General features: G+C 29.1%; 1 pseudogene; it reads left to right on the top strand.

Moving 5' to 3' along the window:
* The window catches only part of LOC127117718 (uncharacterized), a 125,513-nt pseudogene extending 106,074 nt beyond the window's left edge, over nucleotides 1–19,439 (top strand).
* The last annotated feature ends 890 nt before the right edge of the window (nucleotides 19,440–20,329 follow it).

The raw sequence follows: 20,329 nt of genomic DNA, 5'->3' as shown, positions 1-20,329 counted from the left end.
AAATTGTAATCTTTGACTCTTTGATATAATTTATATATCATCTCTTGAAAAATTATTGATAAATTTCACTATAAAATTGATATGTTTTAATAAGAAAGTCATTGGTGAATATTCATCCACCTATTTTGTGCTTTATGAGGCACACATGTGTAATCAACTATCGACTTGTTTATTTTAGGTGATTTCATCTTCATGGTTTAATAGGGTTATGTAAATGGTAAGGGATTGTGTCGGGTACACCAAACAATGTCTCACTGTTTCTCAAAACTTTTTTTTGAAAACAAAAATGTTATTCATTTAAACTCATCTCAAAGTAGACCTAGTTCATATACAATCAAGAGTTTGTTCTATCTAGCATCAAAACTTAGGAAAACATGACATCCCATAAATTATACATGCCACCCCTAATGTAATATCTCATATTCCCTTAAATGCTCAATTAGTTGTCAGTTGAGATCAATTGAGTTCCTGTGTACTATATCTTTTGTTAGTTGTAACAATTTGAGCTCCTATGTGCTCTAAATGTTGTCAATTGGGACCAATAGAGTAACCAGTGAACTCTGAAGAGATTAATTATTAATAAAAGAGACAGATCAATATTAATAAGTACCAGAGAGGACATTTTTGGTAACATTAATAATTGGTCAATTGGTACTGGAAGATAAAATATCAATTGGGATATTTTTATTACTACTTGATATTATAAATATTATATATGTATTTTGTGTGGTTAGAAAGAAAGAGAAGAAGAAAAGGATAAGAAGAAGTAGGTAAGAGAGAGTGAGAGATATCAGAAAGGAAAAAGAAAAGAAAGAGAAGGTAAGAAGAAAGAGAAAGAGGAAAGAGAAAGAGGAAGGAGAGAAGAAAATGAACGAAGGAAGAAGAAGAGAAAGCCATGGAAACATTCACCACCATCATCTCATCTTCATCACCAACTTCACATTTATTTCACCATCTTCATCTCCAAGGTGAGTTCTTAGCTAGTATAGCATTTGGGGGAAGAAACTTTATAAATTGGGGTTAGGTTTTGTGTGTAATGCATAATCATGAACTTGATGAATCCATGATGAGCTTGTTGTTGTTCTTACTCATACATGCTTGTATGTCTTGATCCCTAACCTTCACATGTTGTCTTAGTGTATCATGGTGTTGATGCCTTATGGTTATGGTTGTTGATATGACATGTTGATGTTGCTTCATGATGTTCTTGATGTTATGTTATGTTGTATGATTGTTATGTGTTTTGGCATGGATTCATGATGGTGTATGTTTTGGTATGGATTGGGGTGGTTGAAATGGGAAAAAGGAGTGGTTAAAAGATGAATTTTTGAAGAAGTTTGAAAATCGATTAGTCCTGTAAATTTTTTTAGAGAAGTTCACATTGAATCGATTGATTCATTTGATCAATCTATTAACATGAATTAATTATTTGATGAATTAAAATATGTTACCAATGGGGCTTGAACCCGGAACCTCGTTGTAATTGTACAAGCCTTACCACTAGGCCAAAGATGTTGTTATTGAATACTTATGCAATGAATATATGTTAACCTAAATCTTGATTAAGATAGATTAATGAATTAATTGAGGGTTATAACTCCATTTTGGACACGGACGGATGCGTTAGAAAGATAACGTAAAGGGCTATTATTATTGTTCCATGTTATAAAATGCTATGTGATTTATAAATGCTATGAATTATATTATGATGACTGTTAAACATTGTTGATATGTTTGATTGTGAAATTACATGATTAAAAATCTTACAAAGATGAGTGAGGAAACCTAGGAGAATAACTTGATTAATAACTTAGAAATATAATCTAGGTTATGGAACAGTGTGATACATGTATGAGAATATGGTATTCATTCGTACGACGCTTATGTGGAGGTCGTGGATGAATCGTTGCCATGATTGAGAATGAGACGCATTGTATGGAACATGCCATGTTATTGTTGTGTATTGTGGTGAATGAAGTCACCTATGATTGATGAATTTTTTTATGGTTCGTGGAACCGATGATTTGTGGAACCGATCATGTATTCAGAATGTGTGTTTTCTATGGTGGTACACATCTCTATTGGTATGCTTAGATGAGTAAGCATTGGGATGTGGGACCAATGATTCGAGCCTCAATTGGATTTGAGCCCCAACCATGGCGGACATGGGGGAAAGATGGACACCTAGGTGGGTTAGAGTCACATACGGTGAAAGATACCCTAGGTGGGTTAGAGTCCCATACGGGTGACGGTCGCTTGAACTGGGGATTAAGCCTCATAAAGGACCCGATATCCACCGCGAAAGTCGAATCATACGAGCATGCATGAACCGGGTCTGGCTTAGACGTAAGTCCGTTCGGGAATTGATGCGTCGTGATATGAATAATGATCGAGGTTGAGTTATGAGAACTCAAATGCATGTTGACATACAATTGTGAGATAGCTGCCTCATCGCTCAAGTCTTCGTTCCCTTGTTGACTTGAGTTGGATATGAGTTGAATATTGATTAGAAACCCTGTAGAGCCAAGTGGACCCATAGGATAGGAGAACTCACTGAGATTATTATCTCATCCCATCATTATTGTTATTTTTCAGGTAATCCTTACAGGTTGAATCTATGAGAAGCTGTTATGGATGTTTCAAGGGATGCTGTTTATCATGATCTTCCGCTGTGGAGTTGTGTGCAATGAAGATATTGCACATAGTTCTTAGATTTTTATTGTTTAGGCATTATTGTATGACATGTTCCATTGATGTTTTTAGTTTAGACATGTATATATATTGATGCCATTAGGCACTTATGTTGGATCAGTACCAATTATTAACACTTGTATGATATTATTCTAGATATATATTATACGGGTTGTTACAGTTGGTATCAGAGCAGGTCGATTCTTGACCTAGCCTTGAAACATCATAAGTAAATCTATTCATGCCTCATATGTGTGTTTAGCCAACATGATTCTTAATATCACTGTATGTAGTATTAGGCCTGATCAACCTAATGCTATGTGCATGGTAGGTAGGATCATGGTTGAGCGACCACGAGGACTCCGAAGTGTGGGTTGAACTTGTGCTTTGAGAGTAGGCTCAAGCCAAGAGTTAGAAAGTAAGGATAACTAGGTAGCCCAGATGAAGTTTCAGAGGAGTTGTGATTTGGGTATTATGGAATTGAAGAGTAGTGTATCATTCAAGTGATTCTGCGGTGTTAACATAGTTGAGAAGTTGAGGATCTCTATTGGATGAATTGTCAGAGCTTTGAGAAAGGTGTGAATTGCTAGTGGAGTAAGATATACTCACTGATATGGAATAAGTATTCTGAGTAATTCCGTATGGTAAAGGAGAAAGGATGGTTATGTTACGCATATGTCATAAGGTCTGGAAGTGAGGTAGTGTATCAGTGTTTCAGTTTCTAAGGCCACTAAAATATTTTGGAAGAACGAGAGTACTTCATGGAGTACATATATATATTTGGAACTGTATCTTGCAAGTGGTTAAGGACTTGAGGGATAAGGACGTTCAGTTTTGTTGGGAGCCTAAGGTAGTGGTGAAGTGTAAGGAGAGACTCGAGGACATGGCTGCCTATTCCAAGTGAAACATGTATGGACCAAATGGAGGTTAGAAGATAAACCAAGTATGTTCAGTCTTAGATGGGAGATCGGATTTGGAATAGCTCAGCAGTGGTTCAGTGTTAGTAAGAGACCATTATGGAATGTTGAGTTACCTAAGGATCAATTACAAGAGTTGGTGTTGGAGAGAGATAACGCACATTATATAGTAATGGAAGCTCCAGTGAGTTTTGGTTGTATGAGATCTGGTTGAGGAGAAGAGCAAATAAGTTGGATTTAAGGAATTCTAGTAGAATGGTTTTGTAATTGGAACTGAGAGAATTACCATAGGAAGACAAGTGAACACCGAGTGTGGAAGTAGTGTGGATGTTGTAATACAACCGTTGTAATGGGGTTCATTTTAGATAAAGGTACAATGGGACCATTAAGATTCATTAAGACAAAGTTATAGGCTTGTAGTTGATGATTGTTCGCAACGAGGATTTCTAGAGTATGTAGTGGAGTGGAGGAAGTTATACCTTGGTATTAAGAGAAGTATATGATAGTAGCATTATGGTCACAAGTAAGTGTAATGGATTTCCTGTCTTGAGATGGATGCGAAGTAACACACATTTCCAACTGTAGATAAACTTTGGTATTACGATGAAATGAATGCTTGTGATATTGTGTTGTTAGAGGATGACAAAGGAACTAAGAGGATGCAAACAATTGCAGTAATGACTGGGGAATGTCATTTATATATTACTCATCATGTTTCATAGCATGACAACCTGGAAGGCCCAAGAAAAAGAGGAATAAAGAAGCTGGAGAAATGGTGAGGGATGAGACACATTTGAAAAGGGCAAACCATGGAATCAATTGCAGTCGTTTCCACAAGGAAGGTCACAATAAAGTCACATGTAAACTGCCACAACCAGTGGTACCTCAACCTCAGGTAAAAGAAGGAGCCTTAACTCAAGAACCACAAGCAATAATTTCAAGTCAACCACCACAACCAACAATTTAAAGTCAGCCACCACAACCAACAGTTTCATGTCAGCCACCACCCAAAAAGAAAAAGAAAACTTCAAAAGGGTGGGAAGCCTATTTCAAGTTAACCATGATGTTTATTGTGATGTCTATTATGCGTTATAATGCCTTTTTGTAATGTTATTTTAGTGCCTTATAATGGCTTATTGACAATAGTTTTTTGTAATGTTATTTTAGTGCCTTATAATGGCTTATTGACAATGGCCTGTAATCCCTTTATGTAATGTTATTGATATTCCTTATAATGACTTAATGACAATGGATTATAATACCTTTTTGTATCACTTTTTGGAATGTTATAGATATGCATTATAACAAGTTATATTTTGTTCCAACTTTTATACGAGTTACGTATCAGTGTTAAAACAGATGAATAATGTACAAACACAACACTTTGGTAAAATAGACATTAATGTTCTTCATTAAATAAACAGAAGATTACAATCATATTGTAAAAACAAAACACTAAATTACCCTAATCCTAATTGAAATACTTTGTTACAAACACAAGGTTCAACCCTAAGCTAAATATCCCAACCATAATGGACATTTTCAAGCATCTTTTAGTCTAGATAACCTCTTTCTACAATTTGTTAATTTTCTTATTTTGTATTTCAAGCTACAAATCCCTTTCATCAACAAATTCATCGCGTAACCACTTGAAGAAATTACACCCCTTGTCCATGTGATTTCTGTAATTTCTACAATCCCAAACTTTTTTCTCATAGTTGACATTGCTCAGTAACAGTATGAAGAACACTATCATCTTGGAAAAAACACTCAATTATCTTGTTTCTACGAAGCATGGATTTAGATGTACCAAAGCTTGTGATTGAGAAACTGCTTGCTTCTTAGATATTGAAGCACTGATGGAAGATGGAGGAATACAAATGCACGACGGAAGATGGAAGATGGAAGATGGAAGATGGATGTATGAACAAATTAATGCACGATGGAAGATAGAAGATGGATGTATGAACACTGAAAAATGAAGGAGGAAGATGAAGATTTGAAAAACACAAACCCTAAATGGTTTATAACACAACAGTTAAGTCTTAACTTGAATGGTTGCATACCCGACATGCCACCTCAGCCATACTTAATGTTTTCTCACCCTAACTAACGGAACAAATAAAATACTTTAACGGAAGAGATGTTAAGGTACCAATACGTAACATTTTTTAGTTAGGTGACCAACATGAAACTTCGCTTAAAGTTAAGGGACCTAAGGACTAAGTATGCCAACATTTAAAATGAATTAGTAATTTATACAAAGAATAGTATTTTAAACTAACAACTTTCAAAAAAAGTTAATTAAAAATCATTCTTTTGGTATATTATAATTATCTCAATAAAGCATATGATAATGCATAAAAAAATATTTACTACTACTTTGATTCTATCCCCTAAATATTTCATTTTATTTTAATTTAGTTTTGGATATTATCTATTGTCAAAATTGTTTATATATTATTATTATTATTATTATTATTATTATTATTATAATAATAATTATTATTATTATTATTATTATTATTTGTATTATTATTATTATTATGATAAATTCCCTAATGGCTATTTCCATTGAGATTTTGAATAAATCATTCGTAAAAGTACAACATTTTAATTATATGTATATATATATATATATATATATATATATATATATATATATATACATATATACATACATATATATATATATATATATATATATATTTATATATATTAATATATATATATATATTCTTAATATTAATATTAATATTATTATCATTATTACTATTATTATTATAATAATAGTCAATAATTTATAGATGAATATATTTTTGAAATGTTTTAAAAATAGTGTTAGAATATTATAATTTGTTAAAGCAATAGTTTTTTTTATTATTATACATATCACAATGGTAGCTCCATTAGGAGGTGTTATTTCAGTAAAGTAGGTTTTAATATTATGTTGCAGAATTCCCTCTTTTTATATTTTTATTTATATTTATGTCTTTATATAAATAAGATTTTTAAATTTATATATCAATAATATTTTTTAATTTATGATTTTGTTTAAAAACATAAACTTAATAAATTATAATATAAATTGAATATTTTGATATCGAAAATGAAAAGAAAAAAGAGAGAGAGAGGGAGAGGGGGGAGATACAGATAAATTCAAAAAAAATTCAAACAAATTGTATTCAATATTAAAAAAGGAAATAACTTATATTTATGAAATAAAAAAATTCAGAAGCCTAAAAAATATCAAAGTTGAATACATAAATATAGACCTTTCGATTTTAAAAAAAAAGAACTAATGAACAAACTTTCTATCAATGGATACTAACTCTCTCTCTCTCTCTCTCTCTCTCTCTCTCTCTCTCTCTCTCTATATATATATATATATATATATATATATATATATATATATATATATATATATATATATATATATATATATATATATATATATATATATATATATATATATATATATATATATATATATATATATATATATATATATATACACACACATTATAATAAGGATTTAACATAATTGTTTTAGTAAGAAAATTTCTTTAATTTATTTGATAGTATATTTTAATAATTTCTTAAGTATTTTATTTTGAAGTGATAATCAATATTTTTTATTGTATTTAATAACAGGTGACTTCATTCCTCACAATACACAAATAATAACATGACATGTTCCATACAATGCGTCTCATTCTCAATCATGGCAACAATTCGTTCACGACCTCCACATAAGCGTCGTACGAATGAATACCGTCTTCTCATGTTATCTAAGTTACAAACCTCACTCATGACTTAATACCAATCCTAGGTTAACTTACTAGATTCATCATGTAAATTTCACCATTAGCATGTATTCAACATAAGCATAGCATCAGAAATGATTAATGGTTGGAGGAATGCATTTAGAAAAACTTAAGAAATAGATTTTGAAGTTTTTAGCATAAGTCAATTGATTGGTTGGGGAGGCCCAAACGATTGGTTCCTCTCACATTTCTGTTTTTCTAAGTTTGCTGAGGATCAATCGATTGGCTCACTAAAATTTTCCACTATTTATAAATAGAAAGTTTGTGCAATTGATTGTAATACACTGTCAATCAATTGGTCCTGTAAAAATCACATCTTCTGCAAAACAAAAGGGTTGTGCAATTGATTGGTTGCAAGGACCAATCGAATTGTCCATCCACATTTTCATATTTTCACTTCATAGAACACCATTTTTCCTCTGTCAATCCATTTCCAACAAAGACCCACTCCTTCTTCCAACACACCCATATCACTACATGCTCATATATACTTGTATAAAAAGAATTCCAAGTTCATAACCACAAGGATTTCAAGGTCATAAACACATCCAATCATTTCACTACAACCGCAACAAATCATGTAATCACAACAATCATAGGAACACATCAAAGCACATGTTCATGGAAATCAACAAGAGCAAGAGAAATGCTCATCATGTAGCATTGATTTTCATGAGTTATCTATGATTCTACAACCCTAATCTTCTAGAAATCTAGGGTTTCTAACTAGAACCTACCTCAAGAAATTGAAGAGGAGAAGTTGTTGAAGATGAGATGAGGATGAAGATGATGGTGTTGGTTCCAATCTTTTCTTCTTTTTCTTCTTCTTCTTCTTCTTCTTCTTCTTCTTTTCTTCTTCTTTTCCACTAGCCTAGTTTTCCATTCTTCTCTTGAGCTTTTCTCTTTCTCTCTATTCTTACTGATACATAGAGAAAAAAATGAAAATGGCACGTGCGGGTAGTTGGTAAGAGATAATAACATGTGGCCACCATTTACCACAAATAACATGTGGTTAGAAAAGGTTACAAGTAGTAACAAATATCTCAAGTGGCACTACACTTGTAATATTTGTTCTACCAGAGCTATTGACCCATTATTAGTGTTACCAAAATGTCCCAATTAATAAAAGGTCTGTCCCAATTAATATTAATTAAGTCAACCTGAACTCACTATTTACTCTATTTATCCCAATTGACAACTTTTAGATCACATAGGAACTCAATTGACCTCAATTAATAGGAATTTAGATATTTAAGGAAATACGGGGTATTACATCCTCACCCCCCCCCCCCCCCCCTTAAATAAAAATTCTTCCTCGAATTTAAATATTACCTGGAACAGATGAGGGTAAGCTTCTCGCATTTCAGACTCCAGTTCCTAGGTAGCATCGCCCGGATGTTATTCATCCCACTGAACCTTAACAAGAGGGATCTCCTTATTCCTTAATACCTTAACTTCTCGTCCTGTAATGCGACTTGGTAGAGGTTTGAAAGTCAGATCTGCTTCCACTTCTATCGAATCTAGAAGAACAGGCTGAAGAGAATCTGGAATGAACTTTCGGAGTTGGGATACATGAAAAACATCATGCATTTCTAATTGTGAAGGTGGTAAAACTAATCTGTAGGATACTTCTCCAATCCTCTCCATAATCTGGTATGGCCCTATGTATCTCGGACTTAGCTTCCGTGACTTAAACAGTCCTTTCAGTCTCAACCTCGGAGGATGATATGAGTGGGAGATACTCTAAAGTACCATTCTAAATAACCATCCATAAATCTCCCATGAAAAGACATACCTGGCATGCCACCTCAGCCATACTTAACGTTTTCTCACCCTAACTAACGGAACAGATAAAATACTTTAACGGAAGAGAGGTTAAGGTACCAATACGTAACATTTTTTAGTTAGGTGACCAACATGAAACTTCGCTTAAAGTTAAGGGACCTAAGGACTAAGTATGCCAACATTTAAAATGAATTAGTAATTTATAAAAAGAATAGTATTTTAAACTAACAACATTCAAAAAAAGTTAATTAAAAATCATTCTTTTGGTATATTATAATTATCTCAATAAAGCATATGATAATGCATAAAAAAATATTTACTACTACTTTGATTCTATCCCCTAAACATTTCATTTTATTTTGATTTAGTTTTGAATATTCACTATTGTCAAAATTGTTTATTATTATTATTATTATTATTATTATTATTATTATTATTATTATTATTATTATTATTTGTATTATTATTATTATTATGATAAATTCCCTAATGGCTATTTCCATAGAATTTTTGAATAAATCATTCGTTAAAGTACAACATTTTAATTATATATATATATATATATATATATATATATATATATATATATATATATATATATATTCTCAATATTAACATTAATAATATTATTATTATTATTATTATTATTATTATAATAGTCAAAAATTTATTGATGAATATATTTTTGAAATGTTTTAAAAAAAGTGGTAGAATATTATAATTTGTTAAAGCAATAGTGTTTTTTTTTATTATTATACATATCACAATGGTAGCTCTATTGGGAGGTGTTATTTCAGTAAACTAGGTGTAAAATGGTTGTATAGGTTTTAATATTATGTTGCAGAATTCCCTCTTTTTATATTTTTTTTTATATTTCTGTCTTTATATAAATAAGATCTTTAAATTTATAAATCAATATTATTTTTTAATTTATGATTTTTTTTAAAAACATAAACTTAATAAATTATAATATAAATTGAATATTTTGATATCGAAAATGAAAAGAAAAGAGAGAGAGAGAGAGGGAGAGGGGGGAGATACAGATAAATTAAAAAAAAATCAAACAAATTGTATTCAATATTAAAAAAGGAAATAACTTATATTTATGAAATAAAAAAATTCAGAAGCATAAAAAAAATCAAAGTTGAATGCATAAATATAGACCTTTCGATTTAAAAAAAAAGAACTAATGAACAAACTTTGTATCAATGGATACTAACTCTCTCTTTCTCTCTCTCTCTCTCTCTCTCTCTCTCTCTCTCTCTCTAATGTATTTTAAAACAGGTGACTTCATTCACCACAATACACAAATAATAAGATGGCATGTTCCATACAATGCGTCTCATTCTCAATCATGGCCAAAATTTGTTCACGACCTCTACCTAAGCGTCGTACGAATGAATACCGTCTTCTCATGTTATCTAAGTTACAAACCTCACTCATGACTTAATACCAATCCTAGGTTAACTTACTAGATTCATCATGTAATTTTCACCATTAGCATGTATTCAACATAAGCATAGCATCATGAATGATTAATGGTTGGAGGAATTCATTTAGAAACACTTAAGGAATAGATTTTGAAGTTTTTAGCATAAGTCAATCGATTGGTTGGGGAGGCCCAAACGATTGGTTCGTCTCACAATTCTGTTTTTCAAAGTTTGCTGAGGATCAATCGATTGGCTCACTAAAATTTTCCACTGTTCATAAATAGAAAGTTTGTGCAATTGATTGTAATACACTGTCAATCGATCGGTCCTGTAAAAATCACATCTTCTGCAAAATAAAAGGGTTGTGCAATCAATTGGTTGCAGGGACCAATCGATTGGTCCACACACATTTTCACGTTTTCACTTCATAGAACACCATTTTTCCTCTGTCAATCCATTTCCAACAAAGACCCACTCCTTCTTCCAACACACTCATCTCACTACATGCTCATATACACATGTATAAAAAGAATTCCAAGTTCATAACCACAAGGATTTCAAGGTCATAAACACATCCAATCATTTAACCACAACCACAACAAATCATGTAATCACAACAATCATAAGAACATATCAAAACACATGTTCATGGAAATCAACAAGAGTAAGAGAAATACTCATCATGTAGCATTGATTTTCATGATTTATCTATGATTCTACAACCCTAATCTTCTAGAAATCTAGGGTTTCTAACTAGAACCTACCTCAAGAAATTGAAGAGGAGAAGTTGTTGAAGATTAGATGAGGATGAAGATTATGGTGTTGGTTCCAATCTTTTCTTCTTCTTCTTCTCCACTAGCCTTGTTTTCCCTTCTTCTCTTCAGCTTTTCTATTTCTCTCTATTCTTACTGATACATAGAGAAAAAAATGAAAATGGCACATGTGGGTAGTTGGTAAGAGATAATAACATGTGGCCACCATTTACCACAAGTAACATGTGGTTAGAAAAGGTTACAGGTAGTAACAAATATCTCAAGTGGCACTACACTTGTAATATTTGTTCTACCAGAGCTATTGACCCATTATTGGTGTTACCAAAATGTCCCAATTAATAAAAGGTCAGTCCCAATTAATATTAATTAAGTCAACCTGAACTTACTATTTACTCTATTTATCCCAATTGACAACTTTTAGAGCACATAGGAACTCAATTGACTTCAATTAATAGGAATTTAGGTATTTAAGGAAATACGGGGTATTACATCCTCCCCCCCCCCCCCCCCTAAATAAAAAATCGTCCTCGAATTTAAATATTACCTGGAAGATATGAGGGTAAGCTTCTCGCATTTCTGACTCCAGTTCCTTGGTAGCATCGCCGAGATGTTATTCATCCCACTGAACCTTAACAAGAGGAATCTCCTTATTCCTTAATACCTTAACCTCTCGTCCTGTAATGCGACTTGGTAGAGGTTTGAAAGTCAGATCTGCTTCCTCTTCTATCGAATTTGGAAGAACATGCTGAAGAGAATCTGGAATGAACTTTCGGAGTTGGGATACATGAAAAACATCATGCATTTCTAATTGAGAAGGTGGTAAAACTAACCTATAGGCTACTTCTCCAATACTCTCCATAATCTAGTATGGCCCTATGTATCTCGGACTTAGCTTCCGTGACTTAAACGGTCCTTTCAGTCTCAACCTCGGAGGATGATATGAGTGTGAGATACTCTAAAGTACCATTCTAAATAATTGATCATAAATCTCCCATGAAAAGACATCCCCATTGCATTTTTTCTAATAACGATAACACTATTGATAATGTTAGGGGACCAACATGAAACTTCGCTTAAAGTTAAGGGACTAAAGGACTAATATGCCTACATTTAAAATAAATTAACAATTAATAAAAAGATTAGTATTTTAAACTAACAACTTTCAAAAAAAGTTAATTAAAAATCATTTTTTCGTATATTATAATTATCTCAATGAAGCATATAGTAATGTATAAAAATAATATTTACTACTACTTTGATTCTACCCCCTAAATATTTCATTTTATTTTGATTTAATTTTGAATATTCACTATTGTCAAAATTGTTTATTATTATTATTATTATTTTTTATTATAAATTCCCTAATGGCTATTTCCATAGAATTTTCGAATAAATCCTACATAAAAGTAAACCATTTTAATATTTTATATATATATATATATATATATATATATATATATATATATATATATATATATATATATATATATATATTATTATATTATTATAATAGTCTACAATTTATTGATGCATATAGTTCTGAAATGTTTTAAAAACAGTGGTAAAATATTATAATTTTTGAAAACAATAGTATTTTTGTTATTATTATACATATCACATTGGAAGCTCCATTGACAGGTGTTATTTGAGTAAATTAGGTGTAAAATGGTTGTATAGGTTTTAATATTATGTTGTAGAATTCTCAGTTTTTATATTTTTATTTATATTTATTTCTTACTATAAATAAGCTCTTTAAATTTATAAATCAATAATATTTTTTAAATTACGATTTTGTTTAAAAACATAAACTTATAAATATAACCTTGTTAAGATTATATTATAAATTGAATATTTTGATAACGAAAATGAAAAGAAAAACATAGAGGGAGAGGGGGAGAGATATAGACAAATTTTAAAAAATAAAAATTCAAACAAATTGTATTCAATATTAAAAAAGTAAATAACTTTTATTTATGAAATGAAAAAAATTCAGAAGCATAAAAAAATCAAAGTTGAATGCATAAATATGGACCTTTCAATTTTAAAAAAACTAATGACCCAACCTTTGTATCAATGGATACTAACTCTCTCTCTCTCTCTCTCTCTCTCTCTCTATCTATCTATCTATCTATCTATCTATCTATCTATCTATCTATCTCTCTCTCTCTCTCTCTCTCTCTATATATATATATATATATATATATATATATATCTATCTATCTATCTATCTATCTATCTATCTATCTATCTATATATATATATATATATATATATATATATATATATATGTATATATATATATATATATATATATATATATATATATATTTAAAAATAATAATTTTATAAATTTATAAATATCAACAATTTATAGATACTAATATATAAATACAAATAAATCTTATTGAAAAACATTGAAACCTAAATATCAATTTATATCTATGACTTGACCTACCTCATCTACTTATAAAGAGGAAATTTAACATAATTGTTTTAGTAAGAAAATGACGTTAATTTATTTGAAAGTATAATTTAACAATTTCTTAAGTATTTTATTTTGAAGTAATATATATTTTACTACAGATTCAAAATATTAAATTAATTTGTAAATAATGAAAATTCACAAATTATTTATTTTGAAGTAATATATATTTTACTACATATTCAAAATATTAATTTAACAATATATATTTTACTACAGTTTCAAAGTATTTTATTTTGAAGTAATAGAGATTAAAACTAATGAAAATTCACAAATTATCAATAAAGATAAAATTCTAAATAATATATAACTTTAAGTCTTTTTTATCAATATTTTTTTCTTAACAGAGTATCTAGTTTATATAATTAATATTATAAATAATAATATTTCAATAAAGTAATAAAATCACTAGAAATAATGAATAGTTAAAAAAAAGAAATTTATAAAAAAGTAAATTTTTATCTTATTATATATATATATATATATATATATATATATATATATATATATATATATATATATATATATATATATATATATATATATATATATATATATATATATATATATATAACATTCATTTTTATCAATGTACAGATACATAAATTTAAACTAAAGTGATAAAATTGATATCTTATTGCACCATTTTTTTCAGATTTAATCGATGGCAAATTTTCCTTCTCACTTGTTCTCAATCAACAACGATGAGTCTTTCGTAGCTCCTCTCAATGCTTCTACTTAAACTAGTGCAAATGTCTAAAGGATGGCGTATGTGGAACGTCTTGTTATTATACTTCAAAGGTCTGATCTCCGAGAAAACGCTCTTCATGTACTCTCTAAGGTTCTTACTATTCTATCTTTCTCTTTTTCTTTTCTTTTTATAATATTTTAATAAAATTACGAGTAATCCATTTATTAAAGGAGTTGTTTAGTATGAAACTGAATGTATTTTCTCTATCAACATAGATTTAGATTGTTATGTGGCCCCTTTTGTAAATCTAATAACATATTTAGGTAATTTTAAGGTAATTTTTGGGTATTTGGGTAATTCAAGAAGCTTTATCATTTAGGTCATTCTAGTCATAGTTGAATTAAAAATCCTCATTATTCAGTGTATTATGACTTACGATTTTCTTTAATTTCAAAATAAATAAATATGTTTAAAATATAATTTGAAGCTGTTGTTAAAGTTTTAATGTAAGTAAATTGCTGTAAAGTAAACAATAACATTTTATTGTAATTCACATATTTTTATCTGGTGCTTTTGGACAATTGAGGTGTGATTATAGTTATAGTTGAGCCAAAATATCCATTATTTAGTGTATTTTGAGACGCATACAAACATACATTATATTTTTTATTTTAATTGTTGTTATTTAGATGGAAATGAGATCTTTTTGCATGTTATAGATTTACACTAGTAATTGGCATATTAAATGTAGATTATTCGATAACTATTGTATCATTCTCTATGTCATGAGTTGATTAATGTTTATTTCATGTCTCATGACTTCAATAGGAAGAAAAACCTTGCAATTAAGAGAGACATTTGAAGAAAGAGAAAAAATAAAAAAAATGAAAATAAAAGTGTAATGCTTAGTATGATTGAAATAAAATAGAGATATACATATTGTCATTAAAAGTGATACTATGTGATATAAGAGAAAAAAAAAGTCTATGAAGAAAAAAATAACTCATTTCAATATAATCAACCAATATCAGTAGTTAGATAGAAATCAAGTGACTCATGTTGTGACTTCGACCAATAAAAAACTCAATATATTAACTGATCTTATGTAATAAATTAAATCATTTACTATAAAAATGATGGCGACATCAAATTTATTTAAGAGAAAATTAGCATGTGTTATTATATTTTGATATTTGTTATTTTACAATTTAGTTTGTATGTAATGTTTCTTGAACTCGTCCAATTAAGACACATGTTTTATATTTTTCAATTTCAAATATTTCAGTGGACTGGGTTATTCAAAGAACTTGCACCCCTATTGTGGAATTCCTTTGGCACTATTGTGATACTTTTACAGGTGTGTTATATGTAACTAATTTGCTATATTATTTTCTTTTTGGATTTCTTTGTGTTATTACTTTTCGAAACCTTCTTTCTTTGTTTATAATTTTTTTTAGAACCTTGCTATTTTTTTACGAAAAAAGATTTGGCAAAAGAAAGTTATATATGAGTTTTACTTTGGTGGATTGACAATAGTTATTCTATGTTTCGAGGAACACAAAGTAGTAGTTGATGAAAAAATCAACCATTGCACTTTATTATGCTACATTTCTCGGTGGATTGAACAATAGTTATTTTAGATTTGGCATAACACAAAGTGGTAGTGGATGAAACTATTAACTATTGTCTTTTCCCATGTTACACTCCTTTATAATAATTATCATATTCTAATTTTTTATAATTTTAAATTTATGTGTCTCCCTATTTATTTCTTTCTATTACATAAATCTTTCACCAATTCGTGTTTATATATTTTCAATTCTACATTTTAATGTAAAGATAATATTCTTATTTTTACAATTCACTCAAAATATATATGATTATAAAAAAGAATTAGAATTAAACCGTGATGATATGACAAGTTTATTGGATGTCTTGTATTTACTGATAGTGATATCTTATTTTACAGGAAATACTTTCAATATTTCCTAATATTTCAATGGAAAATCTCACTGTTGCACAATCAACTCGAGTGTGCAATGTTCTTGCACTATTTCAGGTGAGATAAGTTTGTCATGACAACTTTTGAATATTGTGTTTAGCATGTAGAAATATTATATTTTAAATTCCATTTTCTCACACAAAATATATGAAATAAATTTCTCTAATACTTTTCTCTAATATTTTTATTATAGTGCGTGGCATCTCACTCTGATACAAAGATGTTATTTATCGAGGGTAATGTCAACTTTCTTATTTATTTAATTATTCTGAATTTCATAAAGGACATGTTAACTAAAAAATAGAATTAGTCTTTTCATTACTCATACTTACCTTTTCTTATTGATATGCAGCTAACATACCTTTGCATTTGTGTCCCTTTCTTCAAACAACAAACAAGTTGCCACAATTTGAACATTTGAGGCTTGCTAGTCTTGGAGTCATTGGTGCACTTGTAAAGGTATTATATTTGAATTAGTTCTATTTTTTTTAATACGCAAGACTATTATTAAGTAAATTTACTTTAATATAAATAATTTGGGCATTAACCTTTAAAGACTTTTAATAAAAGTATAAATTATGATTGAAAAAACATACAAGTTAAAAACTATATATAATATATTTGAAAAAACTTACACAATATAAATTATACTTTTATATCTCTTATATTAAAAATACTTTTCTTTAAAATCTAAAAAACAATTTTACTTTTTCAATAAAAATTATTTCTTAATAAAATATTTTTGAAAAAAACTTAAACACAAACACAAACATAACTAAGTTATGAATTTTAATGATTATATAACTTGATTCTTTAATTACATGTATACCATTATTTTTATTTGTGAAGTGTCGATTGTATTAATTTTCTTTTGGTATACTTGTGTTTGTGCAATATGAAAATTGGAAAAGAAGTATCAAAAATGGTTAGAATCTCTATTTTTAGCCAATTTGTTTCACATATTTTTCTTTCATGCACTTGTGTTACCAATATATCAAATTTGGATATTTTTGCAGATAGCAACATTCATAATTCAAAAAGTTTTGGAAGATGATGATGGTTTGGCTTATATTTGCGCTACAGTAGAACGATTTTTTGCTGTAGCACGTGTTTTGGACACGGTGTTGAAAAGTATTGAGAAACAACATGCACCTCGACTTTTGAAGCTCATAATCTCATGTTATTCTCGACTATCAGATAATCACAGGTTAATTGGGAAGAAACATCATCTTAAGTATGTTGATTGAGTATGCCCTTTTCATTATTTTAAGTTTTTTAATAAAAATTCTTTCATATTAATGCAGAGCTGGAATTGCACTAACAAGTTGTCTTCTAAATGTTTTAACAAATGACACTTTCAATAATTACCTTCGTGTAAGTACTTCTTATTACCTAAATAAGTACAAATTTGATTTTGAACTTGTTTGAAACACATGATATGATATGGTATAGTATGTAATAAATTGATATTATGAGATCTACTATTTTTTTCCTATTAGATTAAATATTATAATCTCACTCTTTAAAAGTAAATAAGTGGAGCGTCGTAAGCTAAATCATGTGCTTTGTGCTCAGATGTTACTGAAACTAGCAATTGAGTTGATGTAACGGAACACGTGTCACTCTTTATAAAAAAGCTTTAGTTGTTAAGATTCTCAAATTGAGTGAGATATAGTTAACATGTGTTATAAGGGTGATATTCAAACCTCACAAACTAGTCTTGTAAGGATTGAGTTAAGTTGAGTCAAATTCTAAAATATATGTTGGATCGCCTATTGTTAAGACACTTCTATTGGGCCACCTAAGAGTTTGTTAAGAGATTGAAATTCAATGAAATGTGACTTAAATTGTTTATAAATAAAGGGAAATATATATATTACAGACTAGTTATGTAAACTTTGAGTTAGATCAACCTAAATTATAAGAACAATACATGCTAGCTATCAAGCATAAACACCTCTAGTAGCATGAGTGTCATGGGTCTGACACTTATTTGACACTCATACCATATATACAAGAAGAGTCAGTCAAGTGTCGGAAAACTCAAACAAATGTCTTAAAAAATAGCTTTATATTTTATTAGGCATTCTTTGAATCGATGTACGACATGCCTTGATGTCCAACACTTGTATGATACACATACAATATATGCCTGACAATTCAAATAATCAGCAAAAAGACAAATAATTCAGACTATTGTTTCAAACACTATTAGTTTTTTATTTGATTCAATGCATCTTATATATTTATTTTGGAAAAATCTAACACACATATAAAATGGTTAATTATTTATTGAAGTAAAGTTATCAATGAGAAATTATAGATGTTAATCTTGATCAGAATTTTTTTAAATCTTTTAATAATACATGGGTCGATGAAGGTCAAATACTATAATATATGTAGTGATGTTGTATCCTATATTTTCAACATTAACCTTGTCAAAGTATCTATATCGTGTCGTGTCCTAGTATCTGTGTCAGAGTCCATATTTCATAGCTTTCTAGTATAGAACTTAACGATTGTTTTAATGCTTAATGATTTCAGAAGATCCAACAACTTGGAGGTTGGTGGAGCATTTTTATGAGAACATAAGGATGAATCATGTTCCACTAGTACCAGGTGGAGAATGAGTTAATAATGTTGTTGAAACATCATTGTTTTGAAAATGATATGTCTTGTTATGTTTTTTTGGGTTTGCAACACCAGAACTTTATGACCAAATTATCTTTCTACTTGAAAACATGAATCAAATCAATAATTGTTTATGCATTAAAATGTAATAATCATTTTGAATTTAAACATATTTCTTGTTTGTTCTAATAAGTTTATATGTGTGTGGTTCTTTTGACCCCTTGAATGTTCAAGTTGATGCTAAGATGTTAATATAAATTGTAATCTTTGACTCTTTGATTTAATTTATATATCATCTCTTGAAAAATTATTATAAATTTCACTACAAAATTAATATTTTTTAATAAGAAAGTCATTGGTGAATATTCATCCACCTATTTTGGGCTTTATGAGGCACACATGTGTAATCAACTCTCCACTTGTTTATTTTAGGTGATTTCATCTTCATGGTTTGATAGGGATATGTAAATGGTAAGGGATTGTGTCGGGTACACCAAATAATGTCTCACTTTTTCTCAAAACTTTTTTTGAAAACAAAAATGTTATTCATTTAAACCCATCTCAAAGTAGACCTAGTTCATATACAATCAGGAGTTTGTTCTATCTAGCATCAAAACTTAGAAAATATTACATGACATCCCATAAATTATACATGCCACCTCTAAACAATTTTATAATATCAAAAATATTTCTCTCATTTTTTTCACCATTCATATTATTCAAATTTTTCTCTTAATCACAAAAAACGCGATAGCTCATACAAAAAATACGTTATGTATTTTTATCGGCATTTTTGAAAAAATCCAATGTGAATTATAAGTTATTGATTTTTTCAAAAAAATAGGTAGACGAAATATTTCCCGACCCCGCTATAAAATCTGATAGTGTTATTTTTAAACGATTGAAATTTTACCCACTCTTTTATAGTATTATGATTGCACCGAAAACTTTGTGTGGTCCGTAATGATTTAAAACTTGTATAAATATGTCCTATGTTGTTAACAAAAATATCCCATTATGTCTCAATTTTGTTATCTCACGTTTGTGTACTTCAATAATGTGAAACATCTTTTTGAATTTAGGCTCACATAGAACACAAT

Source organism: Lathyrus oleraceus, chromosome 2 (assembly GCF_024323335.1).
Source record: "Lathyrus oleraceus cultivar Zhongwan6 chromosome 2, CAAS_Psat_ZW6_1.0, whole genome shotgun sequence".
NCBI lineage: Eukaryota > Viridiplantae > Streptophyta > Magnoliopsida > Fabales > Fabaceae > Lathyrus > Lathyrus oleraceus.
Note: the sequence above shows the minus strand (reverse complement) of the source record. Positions and strands in the feature narration are given on the sequence as shown.